General features: G+C 44.4%; 1 protein-coding gene, 1 long non-coding RNA gene and 1 pseudogene across 3 annotated transcripts in view; 2 read left to right on the forward strand and 1 right to left on the reverse strand.

The window, feature by feature from the left end:
* The window catches only part of Nr1h4 (nuclear receptor subfamily 1, group H, member 4), a 96,097-nt gene extending 87,854 nt beyond the window's left edge, over nucleotides 1–8,243 (reverse strand). Inside the window, exon 1 of one of the 2 annotated variants that reach the window (NM_021745.2) lies at nucleotides 7,962–8,068. The gene's annotated coding sequence lies outside the window, so the exon portion shown is untranslated. Of the gene's footprint in view, nucleotides 1–7,961 lie in introns of both variants that reach the window. The other variant, XM_087558868.1, reaches the window with a different exon arrangement.
* Nucleotides 3,259–5,495, forward strand: LOC148004612 (uncharacterized; annotated as a pseudogene).
* Nucleotides 8,244–8,321: 78 nt separating the features above from the next.
* On the forward strand, nucleotides 8,322–10,430 carry LOC148004613 (uncharacterized). The gene is made up of 4 exons (XR_015625211.1): nucleotides 8,322–8,404; nucleotides 8,490–8,658; nucleotides 8,893–9,413; nucleotides 9,798–10,430. It is a non-coding gene; the product is annotated as an uncharacterized LOC148004613 (long non-coding RNA).
* Nucleotides 10,431–20,169: the final 9,739 nt, after the last annotated feature.

Here is a 20,169-nt window from a genome sequence, read left to right on the forward strand (position 1 = left end):
GACAAAGGGGGAGTTAGGGTGAGATAGGTGGTTTATGGCCGGGAAACTGGGAAAGGGGATAACACTTGAAATGTAAATGTAAAAATATCAAAAAAAAAAAAAAAAAAGGAATGTGGTCATGAATCATCCGGGAAAAGACTCAAGCAGGCAGCATTCCCATTGCTGAGGGAGTTTTGAATTTATCCCAAGGGTAAGTCTCTGGTGGTTTATCAACAGGAGTGAGAGAGACTCAGAGAATGAGGGAAGTCTTTTAGAGACTGGAGTCTAATATCAAAATAGGGCTGGAGAGATGTCTCAGCAGTTAAGAGCACTTGATGCCCAACAACCGTATGGTAGTTCACAACCATCTATACCTCCAGTTCTAAGGGATCTAATGCCATCTTCTGACCTCCCCCTTGGGTACCAGCATACATGTGGTGCATGTAAGAAAATGAAAGAAAGGCAAGAGAACGAGAAGGGAGGGGGAGAGGGAGAGAGGGGGGGGAATGAGAGAAGTGTAGCCATTAGACTGACTGATAGAACAGTGCATTGGAAGTGGCTAGAAGGGACTTCTGAGCAACTTGACACAGCTCAGATCAGTGGAAGAATGGACAGTTGAGAAACTGTATCAAGAAAGTCCATTACTGCTTTAGAGATGAAAACAAAGATTTTTATCTGGCATTACCCTTGGAAATGGATTCCTCATGGTAGCTTCAGATGGATTCTACTTCAAAATTTACCAAAACTATTTGACAGACTAATGGGAAGTTACATTGCTATCTTTTTTTTTACATTGCTATCTTTATAATATCATGGTTTAAGGACTAATTTACTAAGACATAAGTATGAAAATAATAATTTTGGCAGCATTAACACAGAACACAGAAATTAAAAACACTGTAAACCAAGCCAAATTCTGAAACTTGAAGATGACGTCTTCAATGCAAATTACTGACAAACCATTAGAACAAACATTATATAATTAATTTGTATAAATAAAATCAGGAAAGATAAACAATCCAAGGCACGAATCAACAAAGAGGAGGTGACCAAAGTTGAAACACAAGTGGCCAAAAAGAACAAAAACACACAAAGAAACAAAACCTAATTAGCAACTAGAAAAATTAAAACCTAGTATAACTAGGTAATGTTTTATTGATCGAGTTGTATAAAAAAATTGTAAGTTTGGTAACTATTCAAAGGCAAGGAAAGCACATGTAAATTAGATATTCTCACACGCCACTGGTGGGAGTACGTTGTCTAGTCTCTTGGGGCAGTGCCTTAGCAATATACATTAGAACATACAATCAGCCAATGGCTGGTTTGATCTACGCTCACTAGAGGGAAAGAACCCATACCCGACACTGTTTGGATAATCAAGAACCAGACTGGATAGCCCAGAAGCCTGTGGTAAAACCAAATACTAATGGTCTAAAAAGGGTATTGATAAAATGTCTCCTAGTGATATTGTGCACATTAGAACAAGATGCTATTCTAGTTTATAGGCGTTGTCCCTCAGGAAACCTTAATCCAGGATTCTCGCCGCAGTGCAGAAACTAAGATTTCTAATGAATGCTGAAAAGCGAGAGTTACCTAGACGTCTATGGAGGGTGATATGGATCAACACCCATGCCCTACCTTGTACGTGTTGCATTAAGAAATAGTTATAAGAAGTTTGAGGTAGTTTAAATGTCTTAGCATCAAATGAGGGAAGTGCAGAGGACGGAGTGAGGCATAATCGTGAGAGATCTTAGTCTTCATTACACTGTTGAAATGGTTGCTAAAATCTGAATTCACTGAGACCCGTCAGTTCCCTGAGAATGGAACACAGCACCATGTTTTCCGTTTCACCAACCCTAAGATTGAATACTGTAAGCAGGTATATGCATATGCTTGGGGAGACATTTTTTAGAGGGTAAGTGTGCCGCTTAATGGTAGTATATGCATAGTAAGTATTAAGACCCTGTGTTCAAACTAGTAGGAGCAGTCAGCCAATGTCTGATTGATCTAAGGCCCACTACAGGAGAAGGAACCCACATCAGATGCTGCCTGCATAACCAAGAACCAGACTAGATAGCCCAGAAACCTAGGGTAAAACCAAACACTACTGATCTAAAAAAGGTATCAATAAAATGACTCCTAGTGACATTCTGCTATATGCATTGATCAGTGTTTTATCCAGTCATCATCAAGATACTTCCTCTGGCAACAGATGGGAACAGATGGAGAGACCCACAGCCAGTCATCATGTGGAGATAGAGTCTAAATGGGATTTCTTCATCAGATCCCTCCCTTCAGATCTCAGGAAACCTCACGGAAGAGGTCACAGAAAGACTGTAAAATCCAGAGGAGATGGGCAACGCCAGGAGAACAATGCCCCCTGAATCAACGAAGCAAGGTGCATATGAACAAATCCAGGGCCTGCATGGGTCTGAACCAGGTCCTCCCCGTATATATTATAGCATTTAATTTAGCATTTTGTGGAAATCCTGACAGTGAGAACAAGTGGATCTCTGACTCCTGTGCCTGCTTTTGGGACTTTTCTCATCTATTGGGTCACCATTTCCAAATTCAATATGATAGTTTTGGCTTCATCTTATATTTTATTTTGTCATGTTTGGTTGTTAACACTTAGAAACCTGTTCTTTTCTAATGAGAGACAGAAAGGGAGTGGATACAGACAGGAGGGGGGGTGGGGAGGAGCTGAGAGGAGTAGAGGGAGGGGAAACTATAATCAGGATATGTATTATGAGAAAAGAATCCATTTTCGATAAAAGGAAAGAAAAGACCCTGTGTTCAACCTAGAGTACCACACACAAAATAAATTAAAAATTTAAACATGATAAAAGTAAAATTCCTTCTTAAGAATTGTGCAGCTTTTCGGTGCTAGAGTGAAAACTAAAAGTATCTTTGGGAAAACATAAAACATACATTTAAAAATAACTTGTGACGGAAGAAGTTTTAGGGTCAAAAAAATTGAGCAGGAAGTTCCCAGCTTCTGCCTTCCTCCACCCAGGCACAGGTAACCCTCTGCCATCTGTATCCTCTGCCAGAGTGCAGCGTACTTCATGAACTGATGACCCTACGTAGACATCAGAGTCTGCCTTAAGGTTAACTCTTAGTGTCATATGTCCTACAGGTTTGGACAAATGTGCAATGAACAACTGTATCCACCCTGTAGCATCATTTGCATTGCCTTTGTTGCCTAAATACATCTAAATATTTGTAAAATGCATCTAAATAAAACCTCAAAGGATACTTGGATCCTAGCATCCAATCATGGCCTCAGACGCAGAGCTGAGAGCCCTGTGGAATAAGAGGTTTCCAAATAAGCACTTTGGGATGATGTCACTGTGTCTAACCCTGGACTACAGTCAGCTTTGGCTTCTCCAGGTTTGCAATGGTGTGGACTGGCATCTATGCTGAGAACTCCCAGCGCTCAGGCAACCGGCAGTTGCTGGTTTCTAGTCCATCCGAGACGAGCTCAGCCCTAAATAGTGGGCATCCTCTGGTTGGTGACATTCCTCAACAGGGCTCTTTTCTCTATGGCCAAGTGAATTAATGACGTACCTTCCAGATGACGGTGTCAAATACATCTACAAGACTCCAGAATGCAGAACTATGCTGTTTCTTCTTCCTTTGAACTGATTGATTTCATTAATTAAAAGGAAAGCGACTGGGTGTGTGTGGGAGATGGCTCAGAGTGTTAAGGCCCACACGCCTGGAAACTGTATAAACTGGCGTGAGAGAGCCCAGTCCACAGAGTTGCCCTCTTACCGCCACACACAGGTTCCACGACTCACATGCCTCACTCTATAAAATGTACATAACAAACAATAATAACTTAAGCAATTTCAGTGTAGGAGATCCAAGTTACCCCAAGGCTCACTGAGGCCAAGAGAAGTTCATCTTAGCCCACTTAAAATGGGGAGGGGGATTTCAATATTGTATTAGGACTTCATCCTGAAAAATGAAAATTAATAAAATATTTCCTAAGCACACCTATTACTTGGGTTCATCAGGACCCCGTTAATAGCTCTTGGGTCTAATAAGCTTGTTATCTTTTATCCTGCAAGCTGTAATATATTACTGTTGTCTTGATACAAGTGTACAAAGTGGAGAGTTCTTTTAAACACACACACATGCACACACTCACTCACACACACACATACACACACTCACACACTTTTGTGGACAAAGCTAGAAAGGGGTAAATAAGGGAAGAAATAACTCAAAGTGGAAAGCCAAGGGGGGTTGGCTTGGGGAGAGAGAGGGGGAAGGAGAAGGGAGGAGGAGAAACAGAAGAAGCAGCAGAAGGAGGAGAAGGAAGAGGAGGGGAGGGAAGAGGAGGAGAAGGAGGAGGAGGAAGGAGAGGAGGAAGAGGAGGAAGAGGAGGAAGAGGAGGAGAAGGAGGAGGAGGAGGAAGAGGAGGAAGAGGAGAAGGAGGAGGAAGAGGAGGAGAAGGAGGAGGAAGAGGAGGAGGAGGAAGAAGAGGAGGAAGGAGAGGAGGAAGAGGAGGAAGAGGAGGAGGAAGGAGAGGAGGAAGAGGAGGAAGGGGAGGAGGAAGAGGAGGAAGAGGAGGAGGAGGAAGAAGAGGAGGAAGGAGAGGAGGAAGAGGAGGAGGAAGAGGAGGAAGGAGAGGAGGAAGAGGAGGAAGGGGGAGGAGGAAGGGGAGGAGGAGGAAGAAGAGGAGGAAGGGGAGGAGGAAGAGGAGGAAGAGGAGGAGGAAGGAGAGGAGGAAGAGGAGGAAGGGGAGGAGGAAGAGGAGGAAGAGGAGGAAGGAGAGGAGGAAGAGGAGGAAGGGGAGGAGGAAGAGGAGGAAGGGGAGGAGGAAGGAGAGGAGGAAGAGGAGGAAGGGGAGGAGGAAGAGGAGGAAGGGGAGGAGGAAGGAGGAGGAAGAGGAGGAGGAGGAGGAAGAAGAGGAGGAGGAGGAAGAAGAGGAGGAAGGAGAGGAGGAAGAGGAGGAAGAGGAGGAGGAGGAGGAGGAAGAGGAGGAGGAGGAAGAAGAGGAGGAAGGAGAGGAGGAAGAGGAGGAAGAGGAGGAGAAGGAGGAGGAAGAGGAGGAGAAGGAGGAAGAGGAGGAGGAGGAAGAAGAGGAGGAGGAGGAAGAAGAGGAGGAAGGAGAGGAGGAAGAGGAGGAAGAGGAGGAGGAAGAGGAGGAAGGAGAGGAGGAAGAGGAGGAAGGAGAGGAGGAAGAGGAGGAGAAGGAGGAGGAAGAGGAGGAGGAAGGAGAGGAGGAAGAGGAGGAAGGAGAGGAGGAAGGAGAGGAGGAAGAAGAGGAGAAGGAGGAGGAAGAGGAGGAGGAGGAGGAAGAGGAGGAAGGAGAGGAGGAAGAGGAGGAAGAAGAGGAGAAGGAGGAGGAAGAGGAGGAGGAGGAGGAAGAGGAGGAGGAAATGAGAATGTACTTTGTGGTTTTGTATAACGAACCTTCACTGTGTTGCCTTTTAGTTCCATCTCTGCTGGCACAAATGCGCGGAGTAAGAAATAACCAGGAGGCAGCTGGCGGCATAGCTTAGTGATAGATCTTGTACTTAGTGTGCACACGGCCCTAGGTTCAAATCCTGCCCCTACCACGTCCATAAAAATAGACTGGTGATTGGATTTCTTTTTCCTCACATTCCACGTCGCATGGACTTCGGGAATACGAGACTAGAAGCAAAGTGGGGAAAGCTTGACCCTTCAAGCAAAGAACCTATTCTCTTTCTTTCCGCCCCCAGAGCCTCTGAAACTCTGTCACATCTAGACAAGCGTTGCAGCATCATCCATCAACCACGGCCTCTGTGGACCACAGAGTTCGGATCCCTTCCAGAATGTCCCTAAATCACAGGACACACTGTGATCATTCCAGGCTTTAATTAAGATGCTGATAACTGAAGTGTCCAATCAGCTCCGGCAGCCTGGCGGGTTACAGAGCCCAGAGCTGTGCTCTCCACTTCCCCCGCTGATAGGGCAGTCATTAGAAAAATTCCCTGTGCGTGAGGTTTTAGGAATCTTCAAAATATTTGTGGTTTTTCATCAACCAACCCTGTCAAACCGAAATGGCTGCCAGCTGTCAATTCCAGGTTTTTCCCAGACCTCAACAAGATCAGGGAGCAAGAACAGAGCCACACTCCAACCAAGTCCTGCTCCTTCTTAGCTCTCTGTCCATGGGGAGGGAACTCATCCTCTTTGAGCCTTGTTTTTCTTGTCTGTAAAATGGGTACTCACAAGACTTCCACACCACAGAATGCTCTTGTGAGAAGGGAATAGGTGGCTTATGTAAAACCTGGGACATTTAGTAGACATGGAACTAAAGTTAGTTTCGCCTCTTTCTCTCTGTTTCTCTGTCTCTCTGCCTCTGTCTCTCTCTGCCTCTCTTTCTCTGTCTCTGTCTTTCTCTGTCTCTGTCTCTCTATCTCTGTCTTTCTCTGTCTCTGTCTCTCTATCTCTCTCTGTCTCTGTCTCTCTGTCTCTGTCTCTCTATCTCTCTTTCTCTGTCTCTGTCTCCCTATCTCTCTCTGTCTCTGTCTCTCTATCTCTGTCTCTCTCTGTCTCTCTCTGTCTCTCACTCTCTCTCTCTCTCACACACACACACACATACACACACACACACACACACACACACACACACACCCCTTCTCTTTTCCTTACAGGGTCCTTGGGCCTTATAACTGCTACATATCCTGTACAGTTTGCCCTAATCTTGGAGTCAAGCCAAGGATGGTACCATGTTCTTTCTCCCTCTGCAAGAGAACTGTGTGTGTGAAACACTGCTTGAGATATTGCAAAAGGGTGTCTGGAGACAAAGCTCCGTCCTGTCTAGAACTTCATCCATGAATTGGGAGTTACATCAGTACTGTTGCAACATGGTCAGCAAAACAGAAGTGTCCAGGGTGCAAATGGCACAGGTCCACCATTTGGGGGGGGGCGAGGAAGGGACTCAGAGGTGAACATTATCTATCGTTTTAGAAAACCAAAGCCATGAGCACAAGACAGCTTCCCGACTATCTTTTAAGGGAAAAGAGCACACACACACACACACACACACACACACACACACACACACACACACACGTGCACATGCCACTTTATGAAGGTGTGGTTGACATAAAAAAGGTATTCAGTCATCATCATAATCTACACCATAAACCGATTCATCTTCCCTTCCTCATTTTCTTATCAACTTGAGGTTAATGATTCCCAGCCCAGTCTGTCTTCAGCATGGCTACAGTGTCTCTAAGAGGACATCAATGACAACATTGGATCTCCAGAGCACAGGTGGGACTTGCTCACACTAAGAATCTGAAGCAAGTCATCAGTTATCCCCGAGGCCCTCCTTTCTAAATAAAAGCCCCATTAGGAGGAATTACCCAAGTTCCTCACCTGCCTGTGTCACTGTAGCAGTGAGCAGACAAGCAGGCCTTACCTATGGCTTTCCCACAGGGGTGCTTTAATAATGAAGTTCTTCCTCAGGATTTTTCTCTTTTTAATATTTCTCTGATTAGAAGGCAGGAGGCAATGGGCAAGAGTATGGCTGAAGCTTAAAGAGAAGGCACTTTGAAGCTACTCAGCTAAGGAAAATCTTAATGCCTCTCAAGCATGGGCTCCGTAGTCGTTTCTTCAATCCATGGTCACCTGACAAAGGGACCCGGAAATTTGGCAACATGCCAAAAGGCAGCTCACAGCATACATCAGATTTTCTGTAGAATCAGTGTTGAGCCCTCCCTTTTTTTAACCCACTATTTGCAGCGCTGCCCTCTGGGGGACCAGAATTTGGCAGGGATGCTTATCAAGTATTGTTCAATAAGAAAGCAGCTTGGCCTCTCATCTTTAGAGTCGCCTTCTCTACTGGTGCCTCAGCACTTTTTTTTTACATCAATCTGCTAAGTCTGAAGTTCGTTCATTGACTAAAATCGCAGGTGTCTAAGAGCAGCGCGCGAGCAATGTTCTTTCTCTGCTACCTTGAGAGACACATTCCCACTGCCAGATGACTGAGTACTTACTTGGATTGTTTTGGGTCAGAGACGTCCAAGGCCCTGAGAGGATTCGGAGCCCAGGTCTCCTTTCCAAAGCCCAGCACTTTCGCTGTAGACGCTCAGAACTCAGTTCTGCTCTGGGGTGAGATGAGGAGACAGAGGGCTGAGGAGGAGGAGGAGGAGGAGGAGGAGGAGGAGGAGGAGGAGGAGGAGGAGGAGGAGGAGGAGGAGGAGGAGGAGGAGGGACTGGAGTAGAAGCCTGGGTGACCACAGGCGGCCTTCCGGCATAAACTACAACATCTCTCTCTTGGCTCTCTGCCTCATGGACACAGATTAGTCATTAACAGTCCTTCCCTGATAAATGATGTAAACACAGAAAGGAATCTCAGAGAGCCTTGGAATTGCCAGCATAATCCAGAGACAGGGAAAGTGACAGGCGCCTGTGTCCCACGGCTCACCTTGCATATCAGGTCTGCTGGCTGTTTTGTAGGATCTTGGGAGCCCAGATTTCTGCCTCACTCGGCAGTTTCTTTTCAGAGTTCCGTTTCTTTCCAGAAATGAAAACTAGAAGGATGAACCACCTTGAGCCTTCACTCTCCCAGAATTCTTCCATCAAGGCTGTAAAGATGCCTAAGGATTCCATCTTGGAATGCTTCCTTATTCTGAGTCGCCCTGATCCTCTGCTAAGTCGGGCCTACCACAGCTTCCTGTCTGAAAAACAATGGTAGTCTTTTGCTTCCTTCTTGCCTCATTTTTCAGTCTTCTCATCGTGTTGAGCACGAGCATTGAGCATGTGGCTTCCCTGAGATTGGGTTTCTTCATGTAGAACTGATACACTTAGAGGAGCTGAGGGGATGTGTTGACAATTACACGAGTGGTTAAAAGGCTTGTTATGTGCCTAGTATATAGCAACTGTTTAATAACTTTGTGCCATTTTTCTCTTCTTTATTACTTACAGAAAGCATTCTACCTGTCGTGTGCCCCGAAACATAGTAGGTGTCCTAATATGAACTCCCAGTAGATTCTATCACCTGAAAAGTAAACACAGCGTGTCAGACATTTGTAAACACCTTGATCCCCAGTCACCTATTCCTAACCCAGTTTTCTAGAATTTTCTCACATGCTGCATCGCAGAGATCCCAACTTCTGCCCACCTAGAGCAAGCTTCTGTCTCCACGTGTTAAACCAAGATTTTCCCAGTCGATGCTTGAATTAATTACCCTCTTTGCATAGCCACATATCATCCAGACACACTCTCTACCTGTCCCCACTCTGTCCACCCGAATCCCCTGAGTCTTGGTCTGCACTTCTTACTGCCCTGAATGCTTTCAGCCTTACGCTTTGCAGTTTCTGCTCTATGAAAGCAAATTTTCAAGAAGGAAGACATGGGAACAGGCGTGCTGATAGTGATCCCTCGTCTACCATGAGGCCTCTCCACGGAGCACTGCATCAGCACTTGTAATGCAGTCAGCCAAGGAGGTGAAACTAGCGACTTTTCAAAGTGGCGCAACCCCACATGTGCATCTGCATGTGTTTGTGAGCGTGTGCAAGTGCGCCTCGGTGTGACTACGTATCTCTGTATATGTACCCTTGTGTGTCTCTGTGTGTGCACTTGTGTCTCTGTGTGTACTTGTGTTTCTCTGTACTTTTCAACCACTTGTACAACTGTCTGTCAACCCATCCCCTCAGCACCTCTAGATGTGTGCCTGTGTGTCTCTCTGTGCATACGTGTGTGTCTCTGTGTGTATGTGTGTGCCTGTGTGTGTGTGTTTCTCTGTGTGTGTCCTGGTATAAAGTCTGTTTAATGGGAGGTCTACATTCAATTCTATTAGAAATGTTACTTCATGCTTCTGTTTTGCACAGGTAGGTCTTATCCCATCATCACCACCACCACCACCACCCTCTTTGGTGCCTTCTTGGTGTCCTACAGTTTACTCCTTTGACTGCCAATTCTCCTTTGTTTGGAGAAACACTGTGTCAACACTTCCCGCACTCTTCAGCTCTGATCTGCACCAGCAACTCAAGCCCAGTTCTTCTTGGTGGAGAAATGTCTGCAATGCGGTTTTGTTCTCTAGCATTAGTGAAGGTGATTTGCACCAACCATTTGGGTTTAATTCCCAGCTCTGCCATTCATGAGCTAGGTGACCTTAAGGCTTGGGCTTTTGCTTTAAAGCTCCTGGCTTTGGTCTCGGTTCCTCATTTGTAAGATGAAGATATAATTCTATGTATTCCATGGAGGGATTTTTAAATAGTGTATGCAGAGTGTGGGTATCACCGGTAGTGTCTGTTCTAAGAAGGTTCTATGCAAGGAGTAGCTTGCTAGAATTTTCTCTGGAAGTCTTTTTCCAAAAGGACCACACACTCCCCTAGGGATACAAGGGTTTCCTCCTCCTTTGGATTATTGTTTCTGTACAAAGTACCACTGGCTACTACATACCTGCTCTCTCAAAAATTTCAACAACTATGTGTTTCAACTTCATACCATTAAATGAATCTAAGAAAAATCTTTGTCTTGGGGTTTTATTGCTGGGAAGAGACACCATGACCAAGGCAACTCTTATAAAACAAAACATTGAATTGGGGCTGGCTTACAGTTATAGAGGTTCAGTCTATGATCATCACAGCAGGAAGCATGGCAGCATGCAGACAGACGTGGTGCTGGAGAAAGAGCTGGAAGTTTTACATCTTGATTGGAAAACAGCCAGGAGACTGTCTTCTGCAGGCAGCCAGAATTCCACATTGATGGAGCTTAACTAGGAGACCTCAAAGCCCACCCGGACACTGACATACTTCCCCCAACAAAGCCACACCTACTGGAACAAGGCCATATCTTTTAATAGTGCCATTTTCTCTGGGCCAAGCATTCAAACACATGAGTCTATGGGGGGTGGGGGGGGATAAACCTATTCAAACCACCACAATCTTCAAAAATGTTACCTTCAAAATATATCCCAAATCTAACACCTTTTACCGCCTCTGCTGTGATCCCTCTGGTCTGTGCCTGGTTGCTCTCACCTGGGTTCACACCGTAGGCGGCTCCCAGTTGGTCTCTCCATTTCTGCATTCTCTGACATTCATTCCAGCATTGTGGCGAAAGTAATTCCATTAAAGACAAAAGCTCTACCCCCTTCTCAAGCCCCAACCCTCGCTCTTCATGGCTCAGGCAATGTCAGTAAAGAGGTGGAAAAATATGGACAATGGGGAGAAATGCTTATGAGATGCTGTTTTCTAAACATTGTGCAGCTACAGGACCACGCACACCTTGAACTCCATTAAGTCAGTCAAAACTCAAGCATAGGTGAGGGAGTGTTCTCTAGGCCCTGCCCATTACCGAGGCATTTTTGGTGGTTGATAACTACTGGGGGAGGAAGAATCGTTCTTTTCTGAGAGTCTAAACACCCATGCCCCAGTGGTTGGACATACCCCTTACCTCACGGGGCAGCAATAACTGAACATAACAGTAGGACACAGGGGGCATTGGAAGGGAAATGAGAGTGGATTTGATTGTACTTCAATGTGTGCAAGTATGAACTTCTCAAAAATAAAGAAAAACATTTAAAAACATCCTGCCATGACTCCGCTCAAAACCCCCATGGGTTCTCAACTCCAGACCAAAGATCTAATCAAACTTCTTACGGTGAGCTATAAAGACCTACAATACCCGAAACTCCATGACTTCTCCCTACTCTCTTCTATCACTTGCTCTGGTCATATAGCTTCTGTCCCACTCATTGAACCTATAAGCATCTTCCCAGATCCTGATGTGGTTGACGGCCCTCAGGGCCAAGCAGACATCATCTTGAGAAGTTCAGTTGTGGCCCTTGCAAAATGATTACCCTAGATGGCCTTGTTGACTCTTTACATCCCCTTTGTAAAGAGGTGGATCACATGACTCTCGACCCAGCCACTCCCTATCTATGCTGCCCTGATTGTACCCAGCCTGGGATAAAGAAGGGTTATAGGAGCATACAGACCATCCAACCCTAGGGGAGGGGCCTCCACCTATCCAGCTACAGGAAGGCCATGGTCCCTGCTGAGTAAAGACTGTCCAGACTGTCTGGTTCAGTCTTCGTGAAGGAGGCACCCTTATCCCTGTAGGTAATCCTCTCACCTATGGTCTGTAAGAAACCAGTAAACTTATTGATTCCCTATAAGGAACTTTGATAGAATTGTGCCTCAGCCTATTGTAGGTATGATTTATGCCTTCCTCTAGGTGAGGGAGGGGAATTAACAAAGGGGCCTTTATGACACCTGTTCCACAGCCTGGAAGGACCTCTGGTCAGATACCTGCCATTGTCACCGACTCAGTTTTTCACTTACTTATCTGAGTGGCCTCTCTGGACATACTAATTATGAAAGCGTGGTTCTTCCTGCTCCAGCCCCATCCATTCCCCATCTTTTTTAGAAGATTTATTTATCTTATATATGTGAGTACACTGTCACTGTCTTCAGACACCCCAGAAGAGGGCATCAGGTCCCATTACAGATAGTTGTGAGCCACCATGTGGTTGCTGGGATTTGAACTCAGGACCTCTGGAAGAGCAGTCAGTGCTCTTAACTACTGAGCCATCTCTCCAGCCCTCCAATCTCCACCTTACTTTGCTTTATTTTCCTCAGAGCATGTGATGTGTACTTACTTGCCTAATGTCTGTCTCACCACATGGGACATGGACAGACATCTCTATCTTGTTTACTGGTGTGTCACTGACTGCTAACTGTCTGAGACAACAGGCCGCTGTAAGCAGGAGGTGCCACAACCTAACCCTGGACGCTTTTCATCCATCCATGCACAGAGGTGCTCAGCAAGATAACGATAAGGGAAATCACCTAACGGACTGATGACATCTGTTCATGTTTTGTGATTTCATGGAAAATTCCATGTTATCATAAAAATGCCGTGCTACAAGCCTTTACTCCCAGTGCTTGGGAGATAAAGATGGGTGGATTTATGTGAGCTCAGTGTCAGCATGGCCTACAGAGTGAGTTCCAGGTCAGCCAAAGCTATACCATGAGGTCTTATCTCAAAATGCTCTGTATTAACCATGACAAACAGAAAATGCGCTCTTTATAAGAGTAATTCCAGCTCTCACAAGGAGAAAAAGGGGGAAAGGAACAGGCATTTCTTAAGCCCTTAACATTTTTCCACAAAGGCACTACCAACTCAACAGGGAACAGAACGGTTTGTTCTCCACCTTCCCACCATTTACCTAGTGAGGGAGAGTGGTTTAGAACTTCCCTCACAGCAGTATGTTATGAAGAAAGAGGATGATTTGGTGCCATGCTGGTATTCATCAAGATGTTGCTCTTGCAATTTGCATATGAAGTGAACCTGAAAAAAAGATTATATGTTGAAGACTTGGTTTGAACCGTGGAGCTTTGCGGAAGTAATTGGATCGTGAAAGAACTAACTTTATCCATAACTTAATCCCATGGTGCGGTCCTGTAAAAAGGAATTATATATTCTAGCTAGCCTAGTATAAAAGACAGAAAATCCGGTATTTATTTAGAAGCCGCAAACCTAGATTGGGCAGGTTTTGAGCTATTCTGACATCCCAGCCATATGACCCTTATTACTTGCTGTTGTGTCTTCCCGGGTTATTTCTGCTCCATCAGTCTGTTCTGAAGACTCCTTGCTCCTAGCCACACGTTTGTGGTCCATCTCCTCTCCTGGCAGCCTCCTCCTCTCTAGGTGAACTCTCTCCTTTCCTGGTCTCTCCTGAAACCCATCACTGGATCCTCAAGTTCTGCTTTTCTCTTTCTACTGCCCAGTCATGGGTGTTAGCCTTTTGTTAACCAAGTGACTTTCAATTGGGGAGCAAGGCTTATGTAACACAAGCTGGCATAAGTGGGAATTCACTTCTGCTTCTTGGAGCATCCAGATTTTAGGATACAATGTTTAGCTTTTGGATACACAGCAGCACCAGGCCAACCCCCAACGAAGTTCATAGCTGAGTGGGTTCTTAGGAGACTGCAAGGAGGAGGAGTATGTTTTCCATAGTCTACCATTTCTATACCTCCACCTGGATTCTCCCCACTCCTGCCTTCTCCCCGGCCTCCATGAAGGGAGCATCTCTGTTTCCTCACATCTCCTCTTTCTTGTTCAGACTCTTCTCAGGCCCATAGCGATGGAGCCAGCCCACCATGGGCTGAAACCTCTGACAGAAATCATGAGCCAAATCGAAGTTCCATGCTTTGATTTTTCTCAGGTGTTTTTTTTTCCACCAGGATGCAAACATGACCAAAGTACCAATCATGTCAGAGGAGTTCCGAATGACTGTCTACAAGGAAAAGGAATTTTAGCTAAAATGTGAAGGGAATTAAGTGAGAGACATTGAAGAGGAAGAGGAGGAGGAGGAGAAAGTAATGTATTTGGGGGTAAAGGAGAAAAGCACCAACCAATACTGTGGGGTAAGGAGCAGTTTCGAGAATCCCACAAAATGGAGAGAAAACTAATGCCAGAGTTTTTAAAACGAGGAGAAAAAGAAAATAGTCAGGGTAGAATGGGAGGTAAGGATAGGGTATGTGGTGAATGATCAACAGCCAGCTCTCAGAGTGCTACACACACACACACACACACACACACACACACACCATAACCACACACATACACACCACACACACACACACACCACACACACACATACACACACACATACACACACACCATAACCACACACACACACACACACACCACACACACACCACACACACACATACACACACACACACACCACACACCACACACACACACACACACCACACACACACACACACACACACACACTATAACCACACGCACAGGAATGTACACACATGTGCATGCATGCACACATATGTGCATACACACACATACAAGTACACACACACACACGAGCATACACATATGTGCACACACACATGCACATGCACCACAAAGACACACACATTTTATATTTTATTGATACCACACATATATATTTGTGCATATTATTTATGTAATATACATTTATTTTATAGAATTATATTATATATTATATAATATATAATATACCATGTCATATTTTATGTTGTATATTATATATTGTGTATTGCATGTTGTATATTGCATATTATAGATTATATGTTTCATGGTATGTGGTAATTATTATACGTTATATATAATTTAGTGTGTTATATATAATTACATTATATATAATATATATAATCACATTATATATAATATATACCTATAAATTTCAATATATTGTATATCACATATTATATATTTATATGATATGATATGTGCTATATGTATTATGTATTATATATAATTATATTATTTATATAACATACTATAATTAAATATATTATAGTACAATATTTATAATATAATATAATATATAAATGTAGAAATATAATGGTTATCAATTAATGGATGATGATAATGGATGTTGTTTCCATCACAGACGTGCACTGATAAGAACTGGATCTCAGTAGAACATTATTATCAGGCAGTTTGGAGATCTGGGAAAGTACTGGTTGGTCAGAAGTTCAGCATATCAGGTCTGAGAGAAGAGATAAAAACCGGGGGGGGGGGCAGACAAGGGACACTCACCCCACCTACCTTCCCCACTGGAGCAATGGAACTGGTGGGCTCCATAAAAGCAGCCACTAAAAGTCTTTATATCATGGCTGGGGAGGTGGCTGTGGGGAGAGGTAGTGTTTCACCTGCGATCACAAAGACTTGAGTTCAATTCCCAGAGCCTACTTTTTAAAAGCCAGGAATGATATCACACATTAGCAAACCCAGCTCTGGGAAAGAAGAGACAGGCAGGTTACTGAGGGGCATTGGCTACCAGCCCAGCTTGCTTTATGGTTCTTGCAAAGGACCTAGTTTGAGTCCCAGCACCTGCATGATGGCTTGCCACCATCTGTAAGTCCAATCCCTCTTCTGACTGTAAGTCCTGTTCCGCCCAGGCATGCACTTGGTGCACATACATACATGCAGGCAAACACTCAAACACATAAGATAATAAAATATTATTAAATGGGGGATGCCACCAGACGAATGTCACCTGAGGCTCTCTTCTAGCCCAATGTGCATACACCCACATGCATATACATGCAAGCATAACCCCTCAACACACACACGAAATCCATACAACACAAGTCATGGCTCTGCAAGAGTTCCACGCTTCAAGATGTGGCAAAGAACCTGTACACCCCTTCTCCATATAAGTTATGTTGTTCATTTTATGCTTGTGGACATGGCTTTGCTATGTCAATCACCTACATGTGATGCTCAAAGTCTTCATTTGGAAACTCAATAATTTCTAATAAGAGGCTCTCTATTTTTGATTTGTATGGAGTCTAATAAGCTATATGGCCACAACTCATCCATTAATTCAAACAACACAGCTTTTCCTTTTGCTTGGTACTTTTGAGAACTAAAGAGGAAACTCTCGACCTGGTGAGTATTATGACACAATATTCATAGAATCAGCTCTGCCTGAGAAGCACAAGACCACACACAAAGGGGGCGCTAGCTGCCTAGGACTTTTGTTCTTCTCGTGGCTGTTGATTCAGGTAGAATCAATGGTCTAAACTACGCTTAACTCATTTTTTTTTTTAAAAGGCAGGATGACCCACTTTATGGTATGTGTTGCTATACAGGTTAATTAGATGTGAAATATTCAAAGCAAGTAATTCAATAAAAGACATAATAGAAAGATGAAGGTCCTTGTGGTGCTTGAGCGCTATTTTGTGTCCAATCCGAATTTTAAAAAAAACACAAAAGTTGCTGAAAGATTATTAATAGGGCAGTACAAATGAATGTGCTGGGGGATATGACCTACTTTACATTTAGAAAGGGCTCTATCTCATTGGGAAATAGAGCTGTCAGCTTCCTTCCTTTAAGATAAATAAAGATACGCCTCAGGAAGGCAAGGGTTTGGACCTCCCAGGTGGACTGCTGTGTTCACACCGGTCCTTTTGTGTCTTGGGGACGGGAATAAGTCTGACTACAGAGAATCAGACACAAGGAAAGTCACAGTGTACATCTCCTTAGAAACGGCTCTGAATGTAAGAACTCACCAGCCTACATGCTGAAAGCGAGCATCCGGTAGACACCCTACTACTCAAGGCTTTGAACAGTGCTTGTGGAATTCCCTCCTTAGACACAACCCACACGGGTACTTCTCTCCTCCGTGTTCCCCAAATATGCCACCATGCTCGGTGCTCAGAATTCTATCGCAACAATTTGTTTCCTCATCTGTCTCCTGCACTAACTCCTTGAAGCTGAGTACTTTGTTTCATTGTGGCTACTGCTTCTCATCTAGCCCCTGGTTTAAAAGAGAACCACGCCTGCCCCAGGTACTCAGTGAATCTCTATAACTAAGTAAAACAATGAATTGCATGTGATATATAAACAGCTCATACAAATCAATAAGAGACCAACAACAAAAACAAAAGAAAAATTGAGTAAGGTCCATTGAGTAGGAATGGCCCCCACAGACTCATGCGTTTGAATGCTTGGCCCATAGGGTGTGGACCTATGAGGTGTGGCCTTGAAGTAGGTGCGGCCTTGTTGGAAGAAGTGTGTCATGGTGGAGGTGGGCTTTGATGTCTCGTATATCCTGAAGTTAGGTCTAGTGAGGCACAGTCTCCCTCTGCAACCTGGCAATCAGGATGTAGAACCCTCGGCCCCTTCTCAAGCTACTGCGTGTGTGCTGCCATCCTTTCTGACGGTAATGGACTGAGTCTCTGAACTGTAAGCCAGCCCCAATTAAATGTTTTCCTTCATAAGAGCTCCCATGTCACGGTGTCCCTTTCCAGCAACGGAAACCCTAACTGAGACAGCATACAAAAACAATAGACAGGAAAGTAAGTAAAAATATCTGCTAAGCAGATAAAGACATTCTCTCACAACCAGAATAATAATGATAAAAAAAAGAGTCCAAACGTGTTCTAGATGCATTCAAGGGCACTCAAACTCAGTCATAAAGAGGAGTGCAAATTAAGACCGAGGTATCATTTTTCAACGATCAAACAAGCAAAGGCATGAAGACGATCACCGACACAGCACGTGGCAGGGAGCGGAACTTCCATATTTTGCTGATGTGGATGTAAGACACCAAGCGGAGAAACTGCAAGTGTGCAAAACCTTCCCTAAGGACGCCACATCTAGGCGTTTACCCTGAAAGACATGTACTCATGGGTATGAAAGTAGGTTTGTCTGCAGAGCTGACTTCACTCTGGTGTGTGCCATGCCTGCTCGTTAGAGCCTTGGGACACTTATTTCTTTCATAGCAAACACTGTTGTCTGAGATCCAGGTCTGCTCCAAGAACCTGCAGACTTGCAAAACTCATCAAGCCAAGAGGCAACCACCCATCACTCCCTGGTCCGCTAAGACCATACTTCAACACTGTGGACAGCATCGCTCTCATTAATCAGTATCCACGGTGGAATAGTTGTTAAATATTTGGATATCATTTCTATGTTCCAGGTTATTCACTGCAACACCCAAGGTGACAGCCAAACTTAGGGAACAGTCTAGTCAGTAGCCGGTACTGACTGGAGCCTGCTTTGTGCCACACACTTCTGGAAGGGTGAAACTGACGAGCATATTTAACACTCATGGTCACCCAGAGTGGAATTACTGTTCCACTTTTCATTCTGCAGCTACAAAGCTAACCAACGAAGAAGTGGGTGGGCATGTTCTTAGAGATAGAACATGATGGTGACAGAATTCTCTCAGATAATGTCATTAAAACCACATGTGTGTGAGAAAGGACTGAATGAAACAAATTAGGATTTATTCCCTGGGATGCAATGTCCTATACAGGCTGAAGTTCTTTATAAATGCATAATGGAATTACTGTCCTAGTTAGGGTTTTACTGCTGTGAGCAGACACCATGACCAAGGAAACTCTTGAAAAGGAAAACGTTTAGTTGGGGCTGGCTTACAGGTTCAGAGACTCAGTCCATTATCATCAAGGCAGGAACATGGCAGTGTGCAGGCGGGCATGGGGTAGGAGGAGCTGAAAGTTCTACATCTCTTTATCTAAAGGTTTCTAGGGGAAGACTAGCTCCCATGTGGTTAGGAGGAGGGTCTCAAAGCCTACCCTCACAATGACACACTTCCTCCAACAAGGCCACACCTACACCAACAAGGCCACACCTCCTAACAGTGCCACTCCCTAGGCCAAACATAGTCAAACCATCACATAACCAAGCTGAACTGCTGAAAAGAAAATACAGAACAAGGTAGCCATACAGTTTGTACATAACACACATGTACATGTGCGTGTCTATCACAAGGTACATATGTATCATATATAAATACATCTATGAGTATATGTTTAAAGTCATAAATTAGCTGTAGAGAACATATCTAGAATGATGCTTATGAAATTGCCAACACTAGTCACCTGTCTTTAGAGGACATCAGATTAGGGAAAGTATGTGCTCTGTGTGCGTCTTATATACTGTTTGAATTTCATAGTAAGTCCATGTTTCATAAATCAGACAAGTTGATAATATTTAAAAGGATGATAAGTATATAAACAGTCTGAGGCGGGAAGAGAAAAGGGCTTAGAGAGAAAGAGAAACAGTACACAGACCAAGTGCAGCCTAATGTTCCATACTCTCAGAGGGCAAAGCATGTGGGGAGCTTAGGGAGCAGGGGAAGGGCACCTCGAGGGAGAAACAGAGGTGAGGAGGCTGGGACCATTGATAATAGTGAGTGAGAAGTGACCTGAAGGTTACTAGAGGTGCACGTGACCCACACCACTCAGAGGCAGCTAATACATAAGAGTGGCAGGGTCCAGAGGGGCTGGCGGGGTACACATAAAAAGTGTCCTCATGGATCCCCAGCCTATGGATAGAGGAATATAAATACAAACTAGAAATGTCCCCACAGCCAGGGCTGATAAGGATAAGCTGACGCTCCGTCCCCAAGGGACAGGGCAAGAAACAAAGACATAATTGAAGGCTTGGGAGAAAATAGGTCCGAGAAAAAAAATGGCTGAAGGAGCTGAGATTGTTGTTTCTGAAGAAGGACAATTACTGTCCCCTACTTGATGACAGTCTTACCATTCATTGTCAGGGATGGAGAGGAGGAGGAATGGTGACCAGCTGTTCTGTGGCACCACAAAGAAGACAAAGAAGGAAAGGGCTTCAGTGCAGCATGGGCAATTTAAATGGGACTCCAAAAAATCTTTGTCAGAGAAAAAACTAACGTTGTTAAGCAGTGATGGAAACGATTCTGACTGAAGA

This window comes from Rattus norvegicus, chromosome 7 (assembly GCF_021556685.1).
Source record: "Rattus norvegicus strain SHRSP/BbbUtx chromosome 7, alternate assembly SHRSP_T2T, whole genome shotgun sequence".
Classification (NCBI taxonomy): domain Eukaryota; kingdom Metazoa; phylum Chordata; class Mammalia; order Rodentia; family Muridae; genus Rattus; species Rattus norvegicus.